The sequence below is a fragment of the Miscanthus floridulus genome, chromosome 14 (genome assembly GCF_019320115.1).
Source record: "Miscanthus floridulus cultivar M001 chromosome 14, ASM1932011v1, whole genome shotgun sequence".
NCBI lineage: Eukaryota > Viridiplantae > Streptophyta > Magnoliopsida > Poales > Poaceae > Miscanthus > Miscanthus floridulus.
Genome location: NC_089593.1, coordinates 43387537 through 43396807, shown reverse-complemented (window position 1 = coordinate 43396807; position 9271 = coordinate 43387537). Strand labels below are relative to the sequence as shown.

Here is a 9271-nt window from a genome sequence, read left to right as displayed (position 1 = left end):
CACGTGGCAAGGCCTCGGATTTTGTAACAACAAACCAGTGTCATATACTTAGGACAGTAAATATACAGATATCACATAATAAATTTGTGAGGGTGGCTTTTGATGCTTGGATTTTCGTCAACTGATTGTCATAAATCTTAAATTGTGACTTAAATTTCATATATTATGACATAATAGAATGCCAAAATGCCACACATTTCTTAGAGGTGTTACAAGGGGTTGTTGTGTGCTTGCAAGGTACTAATTGGGTGCTCCCTACCTCGCCTTATATATTGTGAGGGGTAGGGTTACATCTATGATGATCAGTTTACATATATGTTTTCTAGTCGGTTACATGGAAATAATAATAGAATAGCTATCATATCATGCATCCTAGTCAGCCCAAACTCCTGATGCCATTCCTTGATCACCAAGTCTGGTAGCGAACCCGATTTTGGGTGGGCCTCATCTTTGCCAGCCTAAGCCCATCCCAATGGTATTGGGTTGTTGACGGTAAAATATCACATTTTCATATACTCAAAATATTGTCAATAGGCTCAGAATAAAAGGAAGATAAGCAGATCATGAATATATTTTATCAAATAACCAAGTTCCACAAGTATATGGAGTATTTTCCATAGGACATAGCAAAATGGAGAATAGAGTTATGGGTCGGCCACCCCTATGCATCCAACTACCCCTAAATCCTACCATGATCCAAGAAGCACACTGCCTAGCAATTTCAAACATTAGATCAACTTTGTGCTTCTCTGGATGGCTCAGGATGAAGTCACATGGATTGAAGGGCCCATAACTCTACAAACCGACATGAACAGTGGCCCCACAAGGTGTAAACCCACTCAAGATAGCACCAACAAGAACCCCACCAGAGGGGGTGGTCCCAGCTGTCAGTGGGGGGTCAGCCGACCCCCCTTGGTCACCTAATGCCCTGGTTTGCTCCACCTCCTTTGACCAGCTTCCTACAAAAAAGCACACTTGTGGGACATCTCCACCATTGATTTGAAGTCAGTTTGATCATGTGGTTGAGGTGAAGAGCACATGGATCCATTGGTCCACCACTAAATCACTATAAATAGGGGCTCACACCTCCCTCTCCGTTCATGACTCAAAGCATCAAGTGAAGAGTAGAATAGTCTAGTGTGGGAGTTAGAGTGAGTAGTGAGCTTTGCTTGGGTTTCTAGATCCGGTCTTTTAGAGAGTCTGGTATAGCTCTTGTACCTTTCCCTTTTCAGTAAGATTCTACTTTATTTAATATATTATTCTTCTCTACTTTACTTAGTCTTTACTTTGTACAACATTATTCTTATGATAGTGTTCTTGTGGTATATCTTAGTTGATATAGTTGTATGCTTGATAGATTGCTGATCTACGACCTGAACTTGTACATTGATCATCACCTTTAATCGAGTGCTCTAATTGATCTATTTGTACACAATTAGAGTAGTGAGAGATAGTGTAAACAACGTGTTTATACTTGATCTTGCCTTTGATTGCTGCTTGTCGCACGGATTATTTGTGGTAGCTAGGTGGTGACGGCCCTATCTAGTCTTTGTATTTCATGACGAGTTGTTAGGCAAGTTATTAAAAAGTAAGGCACCCATAAAAAGTTAGGCGGTTCAGGCAAGGGCTTTGTCCTCTTACTGTGGCATCTTTCGCCTCGTGCACCCATTATGTGGACTCAATCTACTTGCTACATCTATGTGATTAATATTGAACCATAGAAGTAGAGTTAGATCGTAGGAACCTTTACTCTCTCGTTGTCTTCTCACCTAGCCGTACCTTGCTAGTTATCCTTTGAGTTATCTCAACCTTTTTGTCTTGAGCTTGTTTCATCAACCCTTTCCTATCATTATTCGATTACCCTTGCTACACTATCTAACTAATTTATGGTAACCCTAAGATCTCTTATTTATTATCATTCCTAGCTATTGCTTTCTTTGTGGATTAAAATAAATAACGATACCTTAGAATACTCCATGGTGAAGTGCTAAAATAGTATTATGTGCGCTTGTAGAATTCTCTACTTGAGTATAAGAAATACCAACAAGTATTTATGGCGCCGTTGCTGTGGAAAGCATAAGCCTAGGAATTTTAACAAATTTGAATTTTAAATTCGCCATCATGTTAGCTAACAATAGTTGTAGGGGCTTACCGTGCCATTGTTTCTCTTTATTGTGAAGCAGGGCATCACATGAGCGGTTTAAATTACCGAGCAACTATGTTAAAAATCTTGTAAAGCTTTTGAGGATTGCTAGACGTTGTCTTGTAACCCCTCAAAGGTTCCTCTCTGAAATGATGAGGACTTTCACCATCACCTAAGAAGGCTATGGCTCAATAGACGATCTGTGACTTTTTGGCTCTATAGGCCACCAGCAAGGCTACGAGACCGAATATCAACTTTGGGGAAGCCCAACTTGAGCTCAAGCCTATGCTAATCAATATGGTGCAACCCAACCCATTCTGGAAAGCCACATGAGGATGCGAACGCACACCTGCAACACTTCATGGAGGTGTGTGGCACCTTCACCATCAAGGGCATCACATCTGACTCCATCCATCTTTGCCTCTTCCTGTTCCCTTTGCTCGCGAGTGTGAAGCAACGGTTTTATGCCAACCATGAAGCTGTCACCACTTGGGATACCTGTGCCAGCGACTTTCTCAAGAAGTTCTTCCCGATGGGCAAAACCAATGTCCTTCGTGGAAAGATTTCTGGCTTCCAACAACAAGCGCCATAATGTTAGCTAACAATAGTTGTAGGGGCTTACCATGCCATTGTTTCTCTTTATTGTGAAGCAGGGCATCACATGAGCGGTTTAAATTACAGAGCAACTATGTTAAAAATCTTGTAAAGCTTTTGAGGATTGCTAGACGTTGTCTTGTAACCCCTCAAAGGTTCCTCTCCGAAATGATGAGGACTTTCACCATCACCTAAGAAGGCTATGGCTCAATAGACGATCTGTGACTTTTTGGCTCTGTAGGCCACCAGCAAGGCTACGAGACCGAATATCAACTTTGGGGAAGCCCAACTTGAGCTCAAGCCTATGCTAATCAATATGGTGCATCCCAACCCATTCTGGAAAGCCACATGAGGATGCAAACGCACACCTGCAACACTTCATGGAGGTGTGTGGCACCTTCACCATCAAGGGCATCACATCTGACTCCATCCATCTTTGCCTCTTCCTGTTCCCTTTGCTCGCGAGTGTGAAGCAACGGTTTTATGCCAACCATGAAGCTGTCACCACTTGGGATACTTGTGCCAACGACTTTCTCAAGAAGTTCTTCCCGATGGGCAAAACCAACGTCCTTCGTGGAAAGATTTCCGGCTTCCAACAACAAGCGAACGAGTCGATTCCCGAAGAATGGGAACGCCTCCAAGAGTATATCCATGTGTGCCCTCATCATGGCATTGAATAGTGGTTCTTGATCAAAGGTTCATACCATGGGCTCACCAACAATGCCTGTAGTCACCTTGATGTTGCCGCTGGAGGAGCTTTATTCCCACTCAATATGAGGGAAGCAATGAAACTCACCAAAAAGACGGTTTCTAATCAAGGGTGGAACAACAAACGTCTCAAACCCAAGAAGCGAGGGATGCACACCATCAACGAGGTGGACATGCCCTCCGCCAAAATGGACCTCTTGATGATCAAAATTGAAGAAAGATCCAACTTCAAGAAGGACCATGAAACAATCCAACACTATGCCGCTACATAAGCCATTGAAACTGATCCTTGGTGCGGCACTTTGAGATTCTAAAACTTTCATTTTTGATGTTTCTCCATTAGAGGTTGTTTGGAAATTTTGAATTTCAACATAGGAGGACTTCAAATTGAATTTTGGGACCATGGATTATTTTCTAATAAAAAAGTACTTAACTACAATGCTTTAGACCTTTTTTAGATATATGACTTTGGTTTTAGTCATTTCTCCATCTGAGATCGTTTGAAACATTCAAATAAATGAATTAAAAAATCCAAAAACTTCAATCAAAATATGAGGGATTTAAATGACTTCAAATGAAAACGTTGTCAGCTACAAAGTTGCAGATATCTTCGAGATATATAACTTTGATACAAAGTTTGTCTTTATCCAACTTTATTTGAAAAAGTTATAAATTTTACTGTAGAACCAACCGCCTCTCAAAAACGATTTCTAGAAATGGCTCTAGATCCATCTGCCTCTAAACATAGGGGCATTTTTAGAGATGGTTGTGAATCATATCTGTCTCTAAAAACGTTTGTAGAGGCGAGCTAGCTCGGAAACCAATTTGAAAGTCAGATTTTGATAAAGCCGCCTCTATTAAAGAATGTCTCCGTTGCTTAAAAATCATGTGTATAGTAGAGCTAAGAGGGACTGTATATATTTGTCCACCACGTGGTGGGAGCACACAAAGCTTTTGAGGTTTTCAACACTGAGTGTCCATCCAATCGTTATGCCAAACAGGTGTTTACCTAACCTGTCGCTCAAGAAATTTTCTTCACATGTCCAAAAGTCAGGTCGGTCAGTTCTTCAACCCTCAATATTGTTCAACTACGTCAGCGATTGCGTACTCATGCCGTCACCAACTATTTGTACCATCAGCATCAAGTCAGCAATGTTATCTGTTCGTCATGGCTAAATCAATCCAGTCAGGTTTATTATTTCCTTAGGGCTTGACCCTCAGCGACAATAGGATGAACGATTAGTTGATTAACAGAAGGAAACTTATACATGTTATCCATGATCCTGTAAATCTATCCTCCGTAATCTATATCTATATCTATACCTAATAATAAATAGGTAAAATTTTAGCTCATTTTTTTGTCCATCTATTTTTTGGTCCGTCTCCCTCTAATTACCGCACAATTGAGAGTTTTTTTTTTCGTCCAGACTTATCTATACCTAATAATAAAGAGGCAAAATTTCTGGCCATTTTTTTCGTCCATCCATTTTTAGGTCCATCTCCCTCTAACTACCGGACAATGCAGAGTTTCTTTTGTCTAGACTTATATATATAACCTGTGCTCATACGAGTTAGAATAGCTCGTATCTAGATCAATATGGAGTAGGAATCCTAATCTAAATAGATTCTCATATCCTGAGTACTCTACATAGAACTCTTAATAATCAAATAGAAAAGGATAAGAGTTGCGTTTTTTATTTTGCTCCACTTTCTTTATTTAGTTAAGGCATGGATAGTTAGAATTTTAATCCAAATAGATCCATTCGATGAGTACCATAATAGAAATCTATCTAAATACAAAAGGCTAAAATTTTTATTCACATAAACGAATAGGATTACGAAAGTGAAAGAAAAATTGAAAAAGTAAGAAAGAGGGACACGTTTTGAGGGAGAAATATCAAGTGGAATACGGACATGTTGTAAAAAAAAGTGGAATACGGACACAGAAAAACAAGAGGAGCACGGTCACGGCAGGGAGAAAAAAAACCGAAGGAACGATGAAAGAGTCCGGATCACTTAATATAATGAAAGAGAAACAAAAAAAAAGAAAAGAAAAAAGGACCAAAACCAAATTAAATCTGCGTTACTCAGTTTTAAGTTAAGATTTGCCTAATTTCTATTTTTATTCTTTTCTATTTGATTAGAATTCCTAAGAGGTAAGATTAGAGTAAAATAAGGTTTGCCTAATTTCTATTTTTATTATTAAATAAATATATCTCCAAGCTACATATTAATGTGAATATTAACTAGTTAATTCAGTTCAAAAAATATTAACTAGCTAATTCCATGGATGTATTGGTTATCAACAAAATAAATTATAGATTTTGAATTTTATGAAAAGCATAAAGCATAAATAGATACGTAACATTCTATCATCGCTTTTTATGAACATTTGATGTTTTCTTTCTCCCTGTTGCAACGTACGGGCATATTTGCTAGTATATATAATAATCCGTACTCAAACGAGTTAGAATAGCTCTTGTCTAGCGCGACAAGGAGTCCGATTCCAAAACGTATTGGGTCATGTATGTGACCCAGACTCATAGTCGTTTAAAACAATACGCGTCTAGCGATAGCGATGATACGGAGTCCGATTCCGATGATATACCCTCACGTTGCTCCGTCGCTTTGAACTCCATGCGGTCTAGCTGACGCACAGTAACATATACGAGGAAGGAAAGTGAGAGTTATTTACTTATCTGGATACTGTAGTGCATGACCGTACATTTATACAAGGGAATCTCGGACATATATACAAAGTACACAAGCATTAATTAAGGAGCTACCGTGTTCTATTAGAACTCATTAATTGGTGCAGCCACCAGACAGAAATTCTTGTTTGGTCTCTTGTAATTCCAGATAGAGTCACGAACCTATAGGAAAGACCAGCCGTAGTCAATTGGACACGTATGTATTGATAGAAAATGGACGCCGAACGTAGGGTAAAAAAAAAGGCCACAACCAGTTTGGACGCAACCCAAAACAAGACTCATGGACACAAACCAAAACTGTACTCCGGAACGGACAGAGAAACGGATTCAAACCAAAACTGGACTGAGAAACAGAAGATAGGAAAAAAAAAACACAAACCAAACCCGGACGAGTAAAACAAGAAAATCGTATATAGATTGTACCTGCCTCAGCAGGAAAATACCTCCAATTCTAGATAGCTAGGAATCTTAATCCTAATTCAAATAGATTTTCTAACCCCATATAACCGAAATATGAATTCTAATTCAAATAAAAAAAGATAAAAGTAGACAATTGTAAGTATATACGTATCTCATCTTATCTTACATCTTATCTCGGTTTCTATTTTGAATTCTTTTTTTGTCCTAGGTCGGTTTTTTCCATCGGTATTTGTGTTTCGGCAATGTTTATGGATTAGGTTTCTTTTGGTCATTTTTTCTGCGTCCATTCATTTTTTTTTCTTTTTTCTGGTTTGGTCCCCATGTTTTCTTCCTGCATTTTTTTTTTGCTATTTTTCCCATGTTTCCATCCCTTGGGACTTTTCTTTCCGTGGTTTGTTCTGATTTTTTTAATATTTCATCAGTTTAGAATACTTCTCGTGGAGCTCTCGTGAGGGTGTAGAAAAAACAACAATGACAAGACAAGACAGATGATACATTAAGTGTAACCAAATTATAAGACCATATACGTGGTGTTAGGTAGACCGATAGTGTACCGATCAACAAACCCTCATGAGATCTAGCTTCTTATGGTCAAGCTGATCTTTATCAACTACTGAGTCATCACTAGCATCGATAGCACAATCATATCTTCTCTACGCGCACCACATTTCTTGATCGCTAAGGGCACCATCAAAGTTGTGCGTCAGCTCAACTGTGGCTGTCGGGCCACGCCCGCTCCATTGTAGGAGTCGTGTCCGCATGGGTACTATGCCGCCCACCCAGTGCTGGCCCACGTTTGCGCGATGGCCGCCACGCCACCAACACAGGCTACCAAGCCGTGGCTGGTGACATCGCATGCGCGTGCTGTCGTGCCACCGGTTTAAGCTGCCTCGCAGGGCCGCTATGCCACACGCAGCTCTGTCATGCTACCACTCTCGTCATCAACGGGACAGTAAATTATAGTCCCGTCACAATGCACATGCATTTTTGCTAGTCTATACCTAATAATAAAGAGATAAAATTTCAGCCCATTTTTTGGTCCATCTATTTTTTTGGTCCGTCTCCCTCTAACTACTGCACAATGAAGAGTTTCTTCCCTCCAGATTTATATATAACCCATGGTCAAAAGAGTTAGAATAGCTCATGTCTAGCGCGATACGGAGTCCAATTCAAAACATATTGACACTACTACAGATTTGGACATCACTGCCGTATTTGTGAGAACCTGCAGTGATGTACCTTCACTGCTAATTATGAATTTGAAAAATGAGAAAATGATTGGGGCTGGGCTAAAACCGGTAGTGAAGGACCACATCACTGTCGGTTTGTGGCTTGAATCGGTAGTGTTTTGGCATCCACTTATCACTGTCGGTTCAAGCAAAGAGCTGACAATGATTGTGATCTATCACTGTCGATTCTAGCCAAGAACCGACGGTGATAAGCCTACAGTACAAAAAGACTACAGTCGTCCTCTTCTTCCTCCTCTCTTCTATCCCGAGAACAGAGGCGCGTATTTGGGCCCTTCCCTCCATTGTTGCAGCTGCTCTTCACCATGAAGCTAGCGCTTAGATTTTGAAGAATGGCTTGATCTTTTTGCTTTAAGGTTAGTAACAAACATCCACTCCTTTGATTTTGTTGCTTAATTAGCTTCATTTTGATGGCTACATTGCTTGATTCTCATTCTAGTTCTTTCTCCATTCTTGAGAGCACTTTTCCAATTGAATATTTGTGCAAGGCTCAAATTGTGGTGAATTCATCATCCAAAAGGTTGGTGTCTATGAACACATTTAAATTCCTAGCTAATTATTCCATGGTGGTCAAGATCATCATTGTTAGTATGTGATGCTATAATTAGTTCTTAGAAGTAGAGTAGAATAGTTGTTCTTCATTATTGTGCAATAATTATTTTTTACTATGATTTTCAATTTACAGGGCCGGGGCTACTAATTTCAATTTTCCAATAATTAGTGTATAATAATGTTTTCTAAAAAGGGTACTTTCGAGCTACAATTGTTGTTCATGAAGCTCGATTTCTTATTAATTCTTTATAATTACTGTCTCAGTAATTTTTTGTGCAGAGATGGATTGAGAGTGGATGCATCTGTCCCGAACGGACAAGCGGTACATACATGGCGTTAGCCAGTTTATCACTGATGCCAAAGCCCATGCTGGGAATGGGAACCCTATCTTCTGCCCATGCAAAGATTGCAAGAATCAAAGGAACTTTCATCAAATTGAGTCTATACGATCGCACTTGATTACCAGGGAGTTCATGCCAAACTATACGATATGGACTATACATGGCGAGGTTGGTGTGAATGTTCTGCAGGAAAACGATGATGATGTGGACATGCTTGACGTAGCCATCCATGATGCTGACGAGGAACCCGGTGTCAACATGGAACCTATGGCCACAATTAATAATGTGTTTAGAAACACGCTAACTAACGAAACCGAGGATACCGATGGCATTTCTCAGCTGCTACGTAATGTAGAGACTGGATGTCTTAGTGAAAGACAACTGAGAAAGCTAGAAAAAATGAGACAAGATGGCAAAACACCATTGTATAGGAATTATCCAATGAGCAAACTGGAAGCCGACATCAAGCTGATAGAGTTCAAATCAACAAATGGATTGAGCGATTAAGGCTTCGATCAGTTGTTACGTATAATAAAGAAAATGCTCCTAGAAAAA

The 9271-nt window shown here is 39.7% G+C and overlaps 1 non-coding gene across 1 annotated transcript; it reads right to left on the bottom strand.

The window, feature by feature from the left end:
- Positions 1-3303: 3303 nt before the first annotated feature.
- Positions 3304-3410, bottom strand: LOC136506245 (small nucleolar RNA R71). Its single transcript, XR_010771470.1, has one exon. It is a non-coding gene; the product is annotated as a small nucleolar RNA R71 (small nucleolar RNA).
- Between the last annotated feature and the right edge of the window lie 5861 nt (positions 3411-9271).